Here is a 19,390-nt window from a genome sequence, read left to right on the forward strand (position 1 = left end):
TTGTCATCCTTCATTCTTTTTACTTCAGACTTGGAATGGTTAGTGGCAAAAATACCTGAAGGAATATTTTCATAATTATATTTCTATGCTCATTTCACAAGGGCATTATAGCAAAAGATGAAAACTCATGTTATTTCCCAAAAGTGCTTGCTTTAGGGCAAAAGCTCATTCTTAGAAAACCTTCGAATTGCACTTTAGGTTGGTGAGGTGGTTTCCCCTCCAATACCAACCTTTGTGTGCCTATCTGAAGATTCACACAATGAGATCTATAATATTGATGATAAACATGTGCATCTACAACCACCCTTTCAACATTTTTATGAACAGGAAGTATGAGGGGGGTCAAAGATCTCGTGTGTGGCAAAGTTGGAGAGACCAAATGATTCTGGAGATTTCTCATGTGAGTATGGATTCGAAGAGGTGTTCATGAAATAACTTCCATGTTCGTTGATGTTATCTTCCTACCCCAAGGTTGTTTCTTCATGAGTCTATAGGTAGAAACATTATCTCCATCATTCTATGCCTATGACATTCATTGGGCATTTTGTTGTCCAAGATTTCCCTTAGATTGGTGACTCTCAGGTTTATCTCATCTAAAGCCTCATCCATCCATTCAATGGCAATGACACATAAGTTCTTAATATCCTCTAGCCATTGTGGTTGCTCTTCTTGGTCTTCCTTGTGGCCTTCATGACTCCAATGCTTTGGGTGTCTTGGTGGATTTCTAGGATTATCATGAGTTTCAGGAGAAAGAGCAAAAGAGGACTCATCGGGATCAAGGATGGGTTTAAAGATGGGTTCATATGAGGCATCTAATATGGGCATAGAAGGGGAGAAGATATGATTGGCTAAATGATTTGGCTCTCCTTCTATGGGTTCACTAGACATGCCATCCTTGAATTCTTCCCAATGTCCTATATGGGAATAAGGACGGCTCCTAAGAGATCCCTTCTTGAGAGGATTTAAATTATATTTGCTCGAAGGTCTCTTATGAAGATGAGAATTTAATGTCCTCCCAAAATTAGCACCAAAGAGGTCATCCTTAATTTTAACATGGATTTTCAAAGGTGGAGTTCCTTCTTCTCTTGAAGGATTTTGGGGTATTGGTCATTCAGGATTGATAGATAAATTTTGGGATTGAAGTGGTTATGATTTGGCTATCAAAACCAGTTGAGGCACAAGTATCCGTTGAGGTACAAGGTAGGGAGACACCGACAAGCCCGGCTCTTCCCTGAACTCTTCCCTCACATCTCTCCCTCACAACTCTAGATAGCCACTAGGGCCTAAGCCCTTTGGAATGAAGCTCTTGTGTGGTGCTCTTTCTCCCTTGAGGTGTTGTGTCAAATGTGGAGCTCTAGCCCTCTCTTTATAGTGGCTAGAGGTCGGTTTTGATGGAGATAAATTTGGAAACCTCCTGAACCGACCCCTAGGATCATTGATTGCACCGCCTGTGCAAGGTGGGGCCGAGCCGAGCTAGGGGCGGTGCGGCCACACCAGGCCTGGTCTGCCTCGGCACCGCCTTCGCATGGTGGGCTGCTGACTGGGCCTGGACTACTCCCATGTTGGTGTTTTGCTCAGATGCGTTGGTTGCTTGGGCTTTTGGTTCATTCTCTTCTTTGTCTAGGCCCTGATTCTTTAGGTGATTGGGCCTCTCTCTTTGGGCTTGTGTAGATTGGTGTTTACACTTTGCTCTTTTGCACATTTTTAGCCCTTTTATGTTTGCTTCCGCAAATGCCCTCCTACAAATGGATAAACACCAAAACTCGTGGAACTTGTGAGTTGTAAGCCCTAATTCTAAGTTTGATGTCCATTTATGCGGTTAGAAATAGTAGTTAAGGACCGCCAACAAGCCCCCACACTTAGCTCTTTGCTCGTCCTCAAGCAAAGCTTTGAGATAAAAGCAATCATGAGCATAACATCCCAAGATATACAGCTATACATGAAAGTTATTCCAACACATTCTTTATGCAAGTGGGATATGTGGCATTGGCTAACATGTTTCCTTGGGTTGTTGAAAAGTGGAACAGTTCTCGAAACAAAGTCATCGTCCCAATTTCACATCTTAGCACTTGGACTTTTTAAAAGTTTTTCTCAAACAAATGCATAGCTCACTTTATACTCCACAAATGGCACTCTCAACTCACTCATTGGTGTATATATCCTCACCAAGGCATAACAATGTTTTGCCTTCTTTTGTTTTCTCCTACTTCTAAAAGCTTTTTGCGGAGCTTTAGGTAGGGATAAACAAAACAGCGTACGTGCATTACATTTGTTGTAAAGTCAAATCAAGGATCCAAGGAGAGAAGTGCCATACTCTTAGATCAAGATGTGCATGTGTGTGAAAAAATGAACAAAAACTATACTCCTTTTGTAGATATGATCTCTCTCTAACTTTATTTTTTGACATGGCTATCATTTTTTTTCTTTATATGATCCTTCATGTGCTAATCTTTTTTTCAATACTTTGGAACCTTCATGTGTCCCTACTTTTTTTCTATTCTTTTCTTCTTGGACCTTCATGTGTCCAATTTTTTTTTCTTTTTCATACTTTTGCATAGCCCATGCCTCTTAAACCACATGTTCAGAGAGATCATTATCTATTTAGAACAAGGAGTATTTGCCTAACAAACATTTTTTTCCTACTCCCAGTATAGGAGCAGAATTTTGGGTGGATGGAAGCATGTTTTTGTGTACTCCCAGTGTAGGAGCAGCATATATATGTGGGTGTACATGATCTTGATCTTGGGAGCATGATAACTCTCTCAACAAGGGTCAACAAGACTTGACCAAACTCAACACAAAAACAAGCAGCATATGTGGAAGGCTTTAAGACTTTGCAAGATGCCATATTTGGGTTTGGTAGGAATTGCTCACCAATTAAGGAGTATGTGATACTGTGGTTTTATAACATTTTTATCAAAACAAATTCTCCAAGTGCTTCAAATAGAAATGGTAGGATTTCTAAGTCAGATCTATATCACACCTATCAACTACTTAGTCAACATGATTGTCCTATTATAAAATTTTCCCATACGCATAAGTGTATGTATATGGAATAAACTTTATGCAAGCTTCTATCATAGAGATGTTATGAACATGCCACTCTTCAAAATTTCGAATGTTGTGTGGGGCATAGGGGCATTTCATCAGGAGGAGATCACAAAGATAATTTGAGTTAGGTTTTAGTGATCAAGATTTGTGTTTGTTCAAACTCAAAATTGTAGGGAGAGAAGACGCACAAACCAAGTTTGGAAATGTTGATCTATTGTGCATCATTCATGAGGAAAGCTTTGAGAGCTTGTGTGGATTGTCTCCCCCACACTTATCCCTATACCTATTTATTTAATAAGGAAACAAAAACAAAAGAAATAGAAAAAGCGAGGACTCTACCGGCTTGAACATTGAGGAGCCTAAATTTATTACTATTATTATTATTATTTATTTTATTTATATTTTTATCTATTCACCCAACATTTATATAACTCAAGCAAGGCTTAAGATAAAGTTTGAAAAATAAACTTAGCCTTGATTCATCTCCAGTAAAGATTACTTCCATTGTTTTATGAAATTATTACTCAAAGTTCATTAATCAAATTTTAATACCATGTCAAATTTTGATTAAAGAAGGCTATTTTATCCTAACAACCATGCTTAATTTAAAAAGCTTATGGATGTACTACATGGGCCCATATGAATACACCCAAACCAGAGTATATATATCATAAACAAGAGAAGCATGTATGAGTAGGATTATACTTCCAGGGAGACAAATATGAGTAGAATGAGTTGGTGAACATTCATTTACCTTTGCCTACCTAAGTGTACTTTACCGACTGTATATGTGGATAGAAGTTTTGCACGATGGCTTTATCGGATGTGGTCTATCTCAAGCGAGCAACAAGGCTTAGGCCTCACACACGATAATGTGTATGGACCATGGGCTTTGGTGGTAGCAGCAAAGGTATTAAACGAGGAGCATTCGTCTTGCGGCTCCTTCTCTTTCTTCTCTCTTTTTTATATATTTTCTCTCTCTTTGCTCTTTTTTATCATATATATTATTTTTTCTTTTTAGCTTTCTCTCCCTTTTTTAGCAAGGTAGAGCTGACATCATTTATTTTTAACCCAAGATGACCTTTTGTGTGGATGAAACTTAGTGAGATTTTCACCATCCTCCCCCACACTTGGACTTTTGTGTAAAAATCAAGTGTGCAATGTCGGAGGGTCTCCTTTTGAGTGTGTTCCATCACAAAAGATCATTAGAGTGTATAGATGATGCAGCTCCTATGTTCTTGAGCATTGTATGCCCCTTGTTCTTCTTGTTCTTAACCTGAAAGGGTTAGCTACCAAGAATACCCGAGGGTGCATAGTAACTTGAAAACATGCTCTTGCTTTTTATTGATAATAAAAGTATTATTATTATTATTATTTTTATTGTTATTATTATTTTTAAAATATAGAAATAGTTTTTTTCATGATAATCATATAGATATATAAATATTTTTATGATAATCTAGGGTATGTCCCGGTAGTGCTTACTTTATGGCCTTAAGCTTGACCGTGGGAACTCATCTTGCGGCTGACAATGGTGGTTTAGTTCCTAGCTTTAACACCAATCATTTGAGCATTATTGTTCGAGCCGCAAGGTTAATGCCACGATGCAACTATGGGATTTGCAGTATTTGTGATAAATGAAGACATCTACAACCATCCTCCTAAAAAGTTTTGAAACGAGGATTGAAAGATGGTTGGGATCCTCGTAGTTGCACGTGGTACTAAGCGCGATGTCCATGGCATAAAAGTTTTCTTTCTTGAAGGATATATTGTGTAAAGGCAATGTTGAATTTCGACCATCATTGTGAACAACATTTGGATGGTCAGAGGGACATGGCTTGGGTTCGAGCAAGGGTGCTGGATGTTCCGTTTCACAAGAATTTGAAATGAATGGGGAAATGAACTTCACTTGCTCAAACGGGTTATGGTTGGGTTGCTACTTTGCCTTTGGACTTTTGGGACAAGGGATAGGAGTGGCGGAAGCAGTTGTTCCCAACTTTTCATTAAGACCCCCATGGGAAGGTTTTTCTTGAAAAAGATTTTCAAGAGGGTAGCCTATGAGTAGCTCAAATTCGAGGATGGCAAAGATGTGGAAATCTAAGTGATCCTCATTTTCGTCTATTCTGACCGGCACATCCCTTGTGATCCCACAACACTTGAAAAATAGTCCCAAAGGACTTTTGAGGAGCTTATTGGTTAGGACTAGTGGCATGTTACCCAATAGGTTTTTAGCTAGGAATTCAGACATGATACTAGTCCTAACTGTGGGGTTGTGCAGGGCTTCTATGTTTGTTCCCCTTAATGAACAAGGTATGGTCGTGGAAGATGAAAGAATCTAAATTGCTTCAGAAGAACATTTCACTTATTAACCATTCCTTTGACAGTTCCACTCTAGGGGAAACTTCTTTTGTGTGCTCTTCATTCTGTGATAATTTTGAGGTGTTGCCATAATCCTCAAATTCGATGGAGAACTCCAAAGGATAAAGTACTCATTCCTTCGGTGTTCGTGGTTCATGTGGGGGCTCATGAGTCAAACCTAGGGATGGTATGCGCTTGGTTTTGACTAATGAGGACTCCTCCACACTCAACATGACTTTGCTTGGAGGGGCTTGGTTCTTATAACAGAAGAAGTGTGTTTGGCTTTGAAGTGCTCAAGAAATTCTACTTGTTTTGTCGTAGTTTTGTGCGTGAAACGACCTCCCAAAGTCATGTCTAGGCATATGTCAGCATCTATGTCAAGACCCGAACAAAAGAGATGTAAAATCACACCATCGAGTAATGACAAGTCTAGGCCAGCATGTATTAGCATTGAAAACCTAACCCATGCTACACCTATAGACTCCTTCTCATTCTGCTCGAAGTCAAGGATTGCCCTTGGTAGAGAGCTGATATGGGATATGGGGAAAAATACAAGACAAAACTTGTCTTTAAGTTCATCCCAGTCCCCATTCATACTTCCTACGGCAAATGTGTACCATTGTTTCGCCTTCCCTGTGAGGGAGAAGGGAAACAATTTCCACCTTAAAGTTTCATGTGTCATGCCCAAGATGCTCAGGCATGAGCACATTCCCTCGAATTCTAGCAAGTGATGGCAAGGATTTTTGTTATCATGCCCTGAGAAGGGTAGTGCCCGAACCATAGCTACTAAGCTTGGGTGGAGTTCATAGCCAGATGAATGGGTTGGCTTAGATGGTGGCTCAGGGAACTCCCCCTTTGAAGTGGAAGGGTAAAAGATTAGAGTTGAGTTCATGGTGAAAAAAAGATAAAAAGAAAACTATTTTGTTTTTTTATAAAATAGGAGATACAGATACGAGGACGAACTAGGTTTAAAGAAAATAGTAACCATTCCCCAGCAACAGCGCCAGAAAGCTTGTTGGTATTTCTTAACATTTATAGAAGTTAATCCACAAGCGTACGGAATTACCGTTGTAGCTTTCACCCGAAAATATTTAGGGTATCGTATTTCCATAGGGAACAGAGGTATTCCTTCTAGCTAATTCGTCCAAGGAAAACACAAGGGGTAAAGTTGGAAAAGGTAGAGACAGATTCCTATGGCTTTTGGGTCTATGAGAAGATAAACTCTACTTCTACTTGCTTACTTCGGGCACCGGTGAACCCTGGTCTGCCAGGAGTTGCCGGCCTATGGCTCTACGTCGTGCTCGAACATGGAGGAGTACTAGGGACAGACAGGGCTGTCACCACCTACCGCCTACCACACTACCATGGGACACGAGGCAAATGAAGGTAGCCTAGCCTAGACACCATGTCTATGCTATTGACTACTACTCTAGCGTTAGCTAGGAACATCGGTCTTTATCAGGAGTCCTCTACTAGAGCATCCATCACGGAGACAGACGACAAACCCACAAATAAGAAAAAGTATAGCTTAACTATTCAAAAGACTTGGAGCTATAAGAATCACGAATACTCACTTAGCGGGAAAACCTGTTGAGGCACAAGTATCCGTTGAGGTACAAGGTGGGGAGACATCGACAAGCCCGGCTCTTCCCTCACATCTCTCCCTCACAACTCTAGATAGCTACTAGGGCCTAAGCCCTATGGAATGAAGCTCTTGTGTGGTGCTCTTTCTCCCTTGAGGTGTTGTGTCAAATGTAGAGCTCTAGCCCTCCCTTTATAGTGGCTAGAGGTTGGTTTTGATGGAGATAAATTTGGAAACCTCCCGAACCGTCCCCCAGGAGCATTGATTGCACCGCTTGTGCAAGGTGGGGCCGAGCAGAGCTAGGGGCAGTGCGCTCGCACCTGTGGTGTGGCCGCACCAAGCTTGGCCTACCTCGGCACTGCCTTCGCACGGTGGGCTGCTTACTAGGCCTAGACTACTCCCATGTTGGTGTTCTACTCAGATGCGTTGGTTGCTTGGGCTTTTGGTTCATTCTCTTCTTTGTCTAGGCCCTGATTCTTTAGGTGATAGGGCCTCTCTGTTTGGGCTTGTGTAGATTGGTGTTTACACTTTGCTCTTTTGCACATTTTTAGCCCTCTTATGTTTGCTTCCGCAAATGCCCTCCTGCAAATGGATAAACGCCAGAACTCGTGAAACTTGTGAGTTGTAAGCCCTAATTCTAAGTTTGGTGACCATTTATGCAAATTTTATGTGAAATATGGTAGTTAGAAATAGTAGTTAAGGACCGCCAACACCGAGCAGCCTCCCTAGTGGGCCGGCCAGCCCACTACTATGGCCAAATGGCCCAAGCTTTGGTGATTTGTCTCTGGACCCTTCTAGATCCTTCCCACATCGGTGCCGCAGTGGAATTCTGTAATTTCCTTTGACCATTAAGTCCTTCTTGGTGATTTCCTAGATAAACCCTGCTGAGAACATAGATTCACCAAAACTCATGGAATTTATTAGTTTAAACCCCTAAACCTTTATTGGTGATTATATTTATGCCCTTATACATGTTTATAATGGTTGTTAACTACCGTCAATAGTAGCCATAGTTTATGCAGACTAATTATGTTTGTTTTCTTCCTCTTGTGGAATGAAAATAGGATAGTGTATGAGTGGTTTTGATCTGCTGAATAACTACACCGATAATCTAGAGGCACTCCTAAGGAAGAACAGGTCTCGTACCACTTCTTCTTCAGTTACTCCGCCGGTAGTTGAACCAGTCATCCTAGTACCATCAACTACTTTACTCATGGCCAAGTCACTCTGCGACTACTCTACCCCCGCTATAGTCAATGTGCCCATTGGGCCTGCTATCAACACTAGGACTGGAAACTTTGAACTTCGAACTGGCCTCATTACGATGGTGCAGGAAAGCCAGTTCTGTGGCTTGCCAAGTGAGGATGCAAGTGCACACTTGCAACACTTCCTAGAGTTGTGCGACACCATCATCGTAAAAGACGTCGCACCAGTTAGCATCAGGCTCCGTCTGTTTCCCTTCTCCCTCGTGGGAAAGGCAAAATAGTGGTTTTACCAGAGCATGGAAGCTGTCAATACATGGGACAAATGTTCCGCAATGTTCCTCATGAAATTTTTCCCCATGGGCAAAACCATTGCCCTGAGGGAGAAAATTTCCAACTTCCAGCAGACTTCACTCGAGTCCATCCCCGAGGCATGGGAAAGGCTGCAGGATTATATCTAGGCCTGCCCACACCATGGGATGGAAGAATGGCTCATGCTCTAGAACTTCTATGAGGGACTTATGCCCATGTCGAAGGGGCATGTTGATGCCGCTGCTGGAGGAGCATTCCTCTCCCTCACCATCATTGATGCCACAGCACTCAACAAGAAAATGGTGGCTAATCAAAGCTGGGGGAAGAACGCAAACAACAAAAAGGCATGCATTCCATGAAGGAGGCGGACATGCTTGCCGCAAAAATAGACTTATTGATGAAAAGACTAGACGATCATGCAGCCAAGAAGGAAGCTATGAAAAGCACCGTCCAGGCCATGGATTCACACATGACGTGTGATGTCTGTGGCGAAGTTGGCCACTCAGGGAATGACTACCCCGAGACCCATGAAGAAGCTTCATACATCAACAATGGGATTCGCTAAAACAATAACGGGTAGAATAATCAGTCCCGTCCGCAAGGAGGTAATTTGAACTTCAATTCAAATTATAATTCGAATCAACCATTCTTGAAAGACCTAGTTTTTGGTCAAGTTAAAATTAATGAAAATCATACTAAAAGTTAATGTTTAATGATAAAATGTTTGAAACTATAAATTCTAAACTTGAAAATTTATCGTCCTTTGTTAAGAATCAATTGAGCTTTAATAAAACGATAGAAACTCAAATAGCTCAAATAGCTGCCACTATACTTGTCAACAATAAGCCTGGGCGTTCGGGTTACCCGATTTTTTCGGGTCGGGTAATTCGGGTAATTCAAAATTCGGGTAATAAAAATTGCTACCCGATATTACCTCCGAAAAAACACTACCCGCAAATTCGGGTACCCGATAATTCAGGTTCGGGTTCGGGTATTACCCGATATACCCAAATTTACAGAAAACAACAAACTACACTAAATTTCAGTAGCGATCTATACATAATTTCAGCAGCAATTTGTATAGAATTTCAATAGCAATTTATAGAGAATAATATATTACAGTCACTCATTCAAATAGAGAGAATTATATTCTAATAAAGTGATAAGTTAAATGGTTCAGCTAACAACACATGATAAATACAAAGACAAAAACAAATCTTTGGGTAGTTCGGGTAGTTTGGGTACCAGGGGATATTACCCGAATTACCCAAACTAATTTCGGGTAATCAAAATCGCTATCCGAATTTGGGATCGGGTACCTCGGGTTCGGGTAATTCGGGTCCGGGTTCGGATAATTCGGGTACGGGTAATGGGTATCGGGTATTTTGCCCAGGCTTAGTCAACAACACGGGGAAAATTCCGAGGCAACCCGAGAATACCCCCGATTTTACTCATGCAGCTGCAAACCAATGAGGAGAGGAGAAGTCTTGCTGACAGACTATAAATGTCGAGCCCTTGCCAAAGGTAAATCGATAGTTATCTTTTTTTAAAAAATTAAAAAATTCAAAAAATTTCAAATTTTAAAATTCAAAATTTAAATTTTTTCTTCAAAATAAAATTTTCAAAAAATAAAATAAAAATCATTTTTTGATAGTATAAATTTTTCTATTATCATTTCTTATTTCAAAAAATATTTATGAAAATTCAATATATAATAAAAGTTTTGTGGAAAATCAATTTCGAGAGCAAGATTTTGAAACAGAGGAGGGCACCAATGGCTACCTCACCTAGCTAGCCATTGCAAGCAACTGGCCAAAGGGGGCGGCAGTGGGCCCACCTAGGGTGCGGTCGCAGCCCCTGCTAGGCGCCGCTGCGGCTGTTGCTGCTCCAATGGCTAGGAGCCGTTGCACCCACCCCCTCTCGGCCGGTGCTCTGCTCTATAAATTCTGAGAGCTCGGGTGTGAGCCCTCACTCACACACCACTCTCCAGTTTCACTCCCTCTCACTCTTTCTTGCTCCATCACTTGCAAAAGTATTTTTCCACAAAGCTTAAGAGCAAGGAAACTCTGCAGAAAATTCCTAAGCTCACCACCAAGCCAAGCTTGCGGGTTGTTCAATTTGTTTTATCTAACATAACCCCGTTTGCGAGTTTTGTTGTTGTCTTTTCTGCCATGGGTAGGTTCGAGATAAAGCTCGCCGGCACTTTCAAGAAGGCCATGGGATTGAGCTCAAGTCGCTCCCATGGAAGCTCAAGTCTGCGCTACACCAAACCCGAAGAGAGCCCGATGCATGAAGATGAAGAAATTGTGCCGATGGAAGAAGAAGAGCAAGAGCAAGAACAATCAATGGAGGAAGGCAACGATGATCCACACCTTGATTTGGAGGGAGCCTAGGAGACATAAGTGTACAACCTCATCAAAGATTGTGAGTTCGTCCACATGCCGGTGTATGACCCCGACCTTCTCCAAAAGATAGGTAAGGACACCAAATTTGCCACCATCTAGAAAGCCGTTGGATGGGAGAATGTTGCTCCCATCGATGAGCTTGGTTCTTGCCTCTTAACTATTCAATATTTATGCTCTTTGTAAGAAGTAGAGGGTGGGATTACTTTCTGTCTTTTTGAGAAGGAATATTATCTTACATGGGTGGGATTACTTTCCATCTTTTTTAGAAGGAATATTATCTTACATGGAAAAATCATAGCTCTCACTTAGGCTTTAGTAATAATCCTCAATTGACTTGGATCATGCTCTTAGAGGTTTTAATCGTCATGAATTTTAGAGAATGATTTCTAGTCAAAACGTAGTTGGCAAGTTTCAACCTCGAAATATGAATATTCACCATCCTACTTTGAGGTTCATGCATTGGTGGATTTCCATGACTTTGTTTGCTAGGAAAGAAATAAGATTTGTTTATCATGCCGAATTACAAATTCTCTATGCCATGCTTAAAAAGATTAAAATTGCTCCTGTGAAAGAAATGTTCAAACATTGGTTACAAACTTTCAAGGCCTCTACATCTATCTCTTGCATGTCCCTTGTGACTCGTATTGCCGCTAATATTTGTGCGTTGGACGGACAAGATGCGACATACATCTCTACCCCACGCATTGATATTTATGAGCACTACCTGATGCAAGGGCACCATTTGAAATATGATAATGCAGATCCTGCTCCCTAACCCGGGTTTCTCTTTGTATAAATCCCTGTCACTCACCTTCACTCTTGTCGAAGAAGAGGAAGCACGCAGGAGTTCTATTTCTCACAGGAGAACAAGGAGCGGGGCTAGAGATGAAACTGGCAGCTCTCAACAACCACCATTAACATCGACACCTACACCACTTGTGCCTCAGGCATTCCATACAGAGTGGTTCCCAGCCACACAGACGCCTGGGTATACCCCCAGGTATCAGCCGGGCTGGGGACACACCCCGCAACCACATGAGACTAATGGATCGAGATGGCACGAGGCCGACGACACGGCATGGGTGCACCACTCGTCTGACTCTAAGGGGCTACCATCGCCCGTCCATCCACGACAGTCTACTTCGGACCATTGTTGACGGTAGTTATCAACCAATATATAAATCAAAGTAACCCAAGATAATGCATGGAAATGATCACCAACATAGACTTAGGGGTTTAAACTAACAAATTCCATGAGTTTTGGTGAATATGTGTTTTTTCTATAGGGTTTAATCAGAAAACTGGCAAGAGGGATCTAAACATCAAAGAAAAATACGGAATTCCACCGCGGCACCTACGTAGGAAGACACTAGAAGGGTCCAGAAGCCACGTCACCAAAGCGGAGGGCGAGAGGCCACCAGGTGGGACCGACTGGTCCCACCCCCAGGCCGGCCGGCCCCACATAGGCCCACCTATCAGCAAGCTTCCATGTTAGTTCTCCCACCGCCTTTGATGACGCATCTAAGTCATTGCTTAAGTCGGTTTGATCCAAGAGCTCACATTACACACTTAGGGCAATATAACTAGGACCCCTCCCCCCAGGGCATCTGTATCTCTTTAGATCATTAGTTAGGGTTAGATAGAAAACTAGGGTTTCCAGAGATCAGAAATTAGAGCTCTAGTTCTTCAAGGTTCTAGTATAGATTAGCAAGCAAGGTTCAAAAGGAGCGTGAGCTATTGCTCAGGATTGCAGATCTGCCGTCTAGAGTCTGGTATATCCATTGTATCTCTATATTTATGACTTTGTGCTACTTTAATTTCATTATGTTGCTACTTATTATGTTCCTAGTTTGCTCTAGTTGTATGCTTGATATAGTTATAATTAATAACGAGTTCATGCATATGTTCGCAAAGCGCTTTTTTACCTCATTACACATGTGAGTTAAGTGGTAGACACTATGTAGGCATGGTGCTTAGATATTGTTTGCCTACAAATGCCCTCTACACTTTGGGTCATGTGGTAGATCGTGGATGTGAGACTTCCATTGAGTCCTTTGTAGTCCACTCCCCGTTTGTAGAGTATGTAGAACGTGATTGCAAAGGTAGACAAGCTATGTTCTTGATCTTGCTTAGTAATGTTCCTTATGTATAGATCCAAAGTTAGTTATACTATAGATGAGAGTGTATATATTAGAGTATACAAAAGACTTAGTAGATTAGTAATGACTTAGGAATCTTTTGCTCTTAACAAATCTCCTACTTAGCTATATTACATTAGTTGAGTCTCTAATTCTATCTCTGGAATTCCACTATTACCTTATATTTATCATTTATTTACCCTTTAACTTACCCCTGCTATAGTATGAGAATGATTATTATCATAAGTATACATCTTTGTCAATATCTCTATGCCAACTCACTCCATAAGCTCCTCCCTATGGTAAAATATAAATAATGATAACTGGTATACTCCTAGGTGAAATGCTACAATGGTATATTATCTGTGCGCTTGCGGATACTTTATTATATATTTTCTCTAAAGTTTATAAGTGGCATTAATAAATACCAACCATGCATTTCTAGCGTTATGTTAGGTATGAAAACCTAGTAACAAGTAACGTTAAGAAATATCAACAAGCATTTTTAGCGCCGTTGCCGGGCAGGGGCACATGGCAAAGAGAATTAACAAAATAAATACTTATCGATAAAATCATAACCTCTGCTTTAGCAGGCTTACCCTTGTTTGTCTTTGTTCACATCTTATACAGGGTAATTGCTTCCTTGGTTGTGATTCATCAACAATTTCTAATCAGAATCAACCAAATTAGAGAGGAAGCTCAACACCAGTTCCTGAAGCCATGGCTGACAAGACTCTATGTGAATTCTCTGCTCCAAGCACCGAGAACATCCGCACTGGACCAACACTCAACACCAACAACCTCAAGTTTGAGCTCAAGCCAAGCCTCATCAATATAGTGCAAGCTACTCCATTTAGTGGAAAGGCACAAAAAGATGCTAGTGCTCACCTTCAGAATTTTTTGGAGATTAGTAGCATAGTTGTCATCAAGGACGTTGCTCAAGACATCATACTACTCCACCTATTTCCATTCTCATTAGTGGGAAGAGCGAAGCAGCGGTTCTACATGAACAAAGATTATATCAACACTTGGGCATGATGTTCAAAGGCCTTTCTAGAAAAATTCTTCCTTGTAGGCAAGATGAATGCCTTAAGAGGAAAGATTTCAAACTTCCAATAGTAGAAAGGAGAGACCATTCTAGAAGCATGGGAGCATTTTCAAGAATACATTTCAGATTGCCCTCATCATGGGATGGAAGATTGGTTGCTCATGCAAAGTTTCTACCATGATCAACTCAGAAAGCTCATGAACAACTCGATGCCACTGCTAGAAGATCATTTATGTCACACACCCCTAGAAAAGCTGAGACTCTTATAGAACAGATAGCCTCTAATCAAGGTTGGTCATCATGCAATATCCAATCATGCAATAAGAGTGAAGAAGTACCAGAAGAGGTGTGTGCACTGTCAACCAAGATGGACACATTGTTGAATTGGCTTGAATAGCGAGCCAATTACAAGAAGGATCATCAAGCTATTCAAGATGCATTCAATGCCCAAAATGTATGTGGAGAATATTTGGGGTTGAATTCCTTGAATATCAGGAGGATGCAAACATCATCAGCAACTCTGCTCCACAACAAAGCTAAGGATGGAATCAACAACAACGGTCAACTCACCCAGGTAAGTACCCAGGTGGTTATTATAATATTCCTAAATAACCATCCTTGAGAGACTTAATCTTAGAACAAGCTAGGATTAATGAGAATATTTCTAAGAAGCTTGCTTTTAATGATAAGGTCCTAGAAAGCATAAATAATAAAATGGATAGTTTTTCTTCTGCTATAAAAGGCCAACTTAGCTATAATAAAAAGATAGAATCACAATTAGCTCAGTTGGCTTCTGCTCTGCCTATTACTACTAACCTTGAGAAGGTAAACGCCATAACTACAGGAGGTGGCAAGTCTACTCATGATTCACCATATCCGACAAGGACAGGTAAGACACTAGTGGCAGTGCAGGAAGAAGAGAAAACATCCGATGAAGTTGAAGAATTTGGGCCACAAGAGCGAGAATTGCAACAAGATTTCCATGACACAACCCTCCTACCGTTTCCACACAGAAATCAAAAAGCCAAAATGGATGAGCAGTTTGGTAAGTTTATAGAGGTAATTTAAAAGCTATATATCAATATTCCATTGCTAGATGCCATACAGGTACCTACCTACGCGAAGTATCTCAGAGACATCCTTAACAATTAAAGACCACTGCCTTCCATGGAGGTAATTAAGTTAACGGAAGAGTGTAGTGCGGCTATCCTAAATACTTTCCCTATCAAGAAGAAGGATCCAGGATGCCCCACTATTGACTGCTCAATCGAGAGCCAGAACTTTGAGAATGCATTATGCGATCTTGGAGCAAGTGTCAGTGTTATGCCTAAAAAGGTCTTCAACAAGCTCAACTATTCAACACTCACACCAACATCAATGTGCTTACAACTAGTCGACCTATCAGTCCACTATCCTGCAGGAATCACCGAAATTATTCCGATAAAAATTCGAAACTTTTTCGTTCCCATAGATTTTGTAGTACTTGACATGCAGGAAGATATGAAGACACCCCTCATCCTTGGGAGACCCTTCTTGAGCACTACAAATGCTCACATTGATGTCGGAGTTGGAGAGATTAAATTCCATATTAATAGGAAGGAGGAGCGATTCGCCTTTAAGCCAAGACCGGAACAATACTCCAATATGGATTGGCGTGAAAAGGAAGTGCAGGCATCAAGGTCTCCATCTCCGGGACCGACTGATGCAAACGAAGAATAAACCCGAATGGAGAAGTCCTGTTCGGAGGACTTAAAAATCTAGAATCCTCGCCGGGAGGTAACTCGGTAGTTATCCATAATTATTTTTCATAGGATATTTACTTTTCAACATCTGCATCATAGAATAAAAATTTGCATCATGGCATGATAAAAATCTAAACCCCACGTAAATAATTTTTTCAGCATAAACCCCCGTAAGAAATATTTACCGTGGCGACATAAAAATTTTGAAATGCCACCATTCATCCTGTTTTATTCCATAGTATCATAGGATAATTTTTGCATTGCATTTTTATACATGTATACGGTAGAAATACGAGAGACACATGGGGCCCACACCCATCACATCCATCACTTCCACAACCACCTCCATCTCCATTATTCACCTTATCTCTCACTCAACTCCATTCTGATTGGAATCCCACCGAAAGGAGCACCAAGGGGGCATCAATTTGCTAAACCACAAAGCAAGGTAGCACCAAGAGAAAGATCAAACCATTTGGCCATGATGTGGGGCCAACCGGCCTACTGCTTCACCGCTATAAAACCCCCCTTGAACTCTATGCTCTCGGCCTCACAACAGCCCAGAAATTCATCCCCCTCGGTCGAGAATCCAAGCAGAAGAATTTGAAACAAAATTCTCTTGATTTAGGAAGTTTTGGAGTGAGTTGAAGTGAGGGGAAGCTTAGTGTGAAAGTGGTAGTAAGAATTCTAATCAAGAGAGGGGAAGTGCTGCTAGAATTTGAGAGAAGAAATATAAAATTTGAGTAGAAGTGCTACCCAAATATTGATTGGAATAATTACTAAGTGATAAAGAACGACTAACCTCTAACGACAGACTTCTGGACGGCTTACCACTAACTTTTATTCATTCTAATCCCATTCCATGAGTTGTGTTTGTCCACCTTTTGTGCAGGAAGATGAGCAAGTTTCTCGGCAAGCTGAGGTAGGCAACTTCATTCCGGTCGACATGTAGCTCGTCTTCACAAGCAAGTGTTGACATGGATGTCGATCCTCCATCCCCTGCTATCGGACAGTCTTCACAGGCTGCTGCTACTGAGCAGAATGTTCTGCTATAGGACAAGCAACTAAAGCTCCAAGGAGATAGGGAGAAGGTGATCTTCAAGAAGTTGAAGGATCAAAATTTCATTCTCACCCCAGCCTACGACCCTACTCTACTTTAGGCAACAGGTATGAACTCCGAGTTCAACCTTATTTTTAAGACCATAGGATGGGATAGTGCATGGGACATAGATGAACAGGGATGTAGATTATTGACTATTGAGTTTTTATGCACCATGCAACTTAGTAACTTAGAAGTATCATTTAGATTCTTCGGGAAGGAATATTCGATCCAATGGAAGAATTTTAGCGAACTTTTAGGTTTCCATTCACAATGTGTGGTAGATGTAGATACTGTGATTCAGGATTTTGATAGGACTAAATTTTGGAAAGAAATTTCTAAGAACCCAGTTTGCTACCACCACCACACTAGTGACATACACCATCCCACCTTACATTTTATGCATAAACGGCTAGGTTTTTCACTTTTTCCTAGGCCTAATATCCGGACTGACAAAAATGATGAGCTAAAACTTCTATATGCCATTGTTAAGAGAAAGGTGTCACCTATAAAATTTATGATGAACCAATGGCTAGAAATCCCTAAGTTGATAGGGATGTTGAATGTACTTCTCTAGTAACACGCTTAGCAAAGAACCTTGGATTACTAGAGAATGCCTCCATTACATACATTGATACTCCCCGAGGGCTTATAGATTATGATTACTTTAGCCAAGCCCATATGCTCAAGAAGGGGAAGGATGGGAAGTTGGTTATGATGTACCTCAATCACACAAATGAGATTCCGTTACCTAACCAGAATCTCAGTTTGTATGTTGTGGACTCTTTTGTGTTTAACTTACAAAGAGTGGAGGAGGCATCTCACCGAAGTGCGTCGGCGAGAATCACGTGCAACCCATAGCCCCACTATCGAGGAGATGATCCTGCTCCTGAAGGCCCTGCCTACGCCAGTTATAGAGGATTCGAAGATGCAGGACCCTCATAGGTTCACTATCCAGCGCATTCAGGTTGGGACCAGCCTAGGCCTTCACAACCTAAGCACGCTGGATGGGGGCAACCCACTCAGTACCATGCAAAGAGCTCCTGGCAGTAGGGCTTAAGCGGACGATGGGAGGACGGCAACTTCGACTATTATCAGTAGCCATCATACGAGGACATCTCCAGCGGTTACCCATGGTTGAGGCTTTTATGACCAGCACGTTGGCCACCATCTGTCGCCTATGGGTTACCATGAGCAGCAGATGGTGCATGCACGATTCGACAACCGCCTCACCACCATCGAGGAAGGGCATCAGGAGATCCACGCCACCCTCCAACAACATTCCTAGTGGCAAGAGGAGGCAGGACAATGCCTCGCCGCCATCCAACAGCATCAAGAACAGGACACCCATAATTGGCATTACTTGTTCCATGGCTTGCACATTGACCCGCCATTCTAAAGGCCATGACAACATTCAGCTTGGGGGAGGAGTCCCCACCATCATCAGTCCGAGTAAGTTTTTCTTTTCTAGTATTTTATTCTTTTTAGTTTATTTAATTTCTGCATCTATTACTATTTGCTAAAAAAGATGCATAACTAAGAAAACCAAATATTTTTTTTGCCTTGTATATATATATTAATGTGTATAGGTTGCTTTTAATTTAGTTAATTTAAGTGTGCTTTAGTTATTTTTAGAGTCATATAAATAAAAGAAACTTGAAGAACAATCTCACATGATAAAACATTGAATAGATGCTCTATAATTCCTTTCAAGTACCTAGTATTCAACCTTGAATTTTCCTGAGTTTTGGATAGAATTGATTTGACATGAGAATTTGCTCTAAACTTAAAAATCGTGGGTAGCAATGCTTGAACTAAGTCTAGGTAATTAACGGATATGATATGAGAAGGTCTGAGCTGCTAATTATCTAGTTCTAAGTGATACTAAAATTCTGAAGATTTATTCTGAAAACATAAAATTCCACATGATGAGATCCAGTATGACAAAGGGTGAATTCCTACTAGAGCCAAACATTTTTATATTTAGGCTAGGAAAACTTCCACTTATATGCTGCTTGTCTTGCATTGAGTTTGGTCAAGCTTTGTTGATACCTTATGAGAGGTTTGTCATACTTTTAAAATCAAGATCACGTACACACCACCCATATATGCACTACTCCTATACTGGGGGTAGGTGCAAAAACATGCTTTCCATCTAGATCCACCAAAAATGTTGTACTCCTACACTAGGAGAAAACACCAAAAATATAGGTTTCCACCAAATAAATGCTCCAAGTTCTTGTTACTATCTCTCCAATAATTTCTATGCAGAAAAGAAGCATGTGGCTACGCAAAAGTTATTTAGAAAAAAATAGACAAGTGTCCGAGTTATCAAAACAATGGGTACTTAGATGCCCGCTTGAAAAAAGAGAGATGAATAAGGTAGCCCATGTTTTCTTGCAAGTGTTTCTAAGTTTCAAAAGAAAGATATGTTTTAAAGGAGCATAGTTGAA

General features: G+C 41.0%; 2 non-coding genes across 2 annotated transcripts; both read right to left on the reverse strand.

The window, feature by feature from the left end:
- Positions 1–8,567: 8,567 nt before the first annotated feature.
- On the reverse strand, positions 8,568–8,674 carry LOC136535413 (small nucleolar RNA R71). The gene has a single exon (XR_010778987.1). It is a non-coding gene; the product is annotated as a small nucleolar RNA R71 (small nucleolar RNA).
- A 5,460-nt stretch (positions 8,675–14,134) lies between these two features.
- Positions 14,135–14,241, reverse strand: LOC136535412 (small nucleolar RNA R71). The gene has a single exon (XR_010778986.1). It is a non-coding gene; the product is annotated as a small nucleolar RNA R71 (small nucleolar RNA).
- Positions 14,242–19,390: the final 5,149 nt, after the last annotated feature.

This window comes from Miscanthus floridulus, unplaced genomic scaffold (genome assembly GCF_019320115.1).
Source record: "Miscanthus floridulus cultivar M001 unplaced genomic scaffold, ASM1932011v1 os_2772_2, whole genome shotgun sequence".
Classification (NCBI taxonomy): domain Eukaryota; kingdom Viridiplantae; phylum Streptophyta; class Magnoliopsida; order Poales; family Poaceae; genus Miscanthus; species Miscanthus floridulus.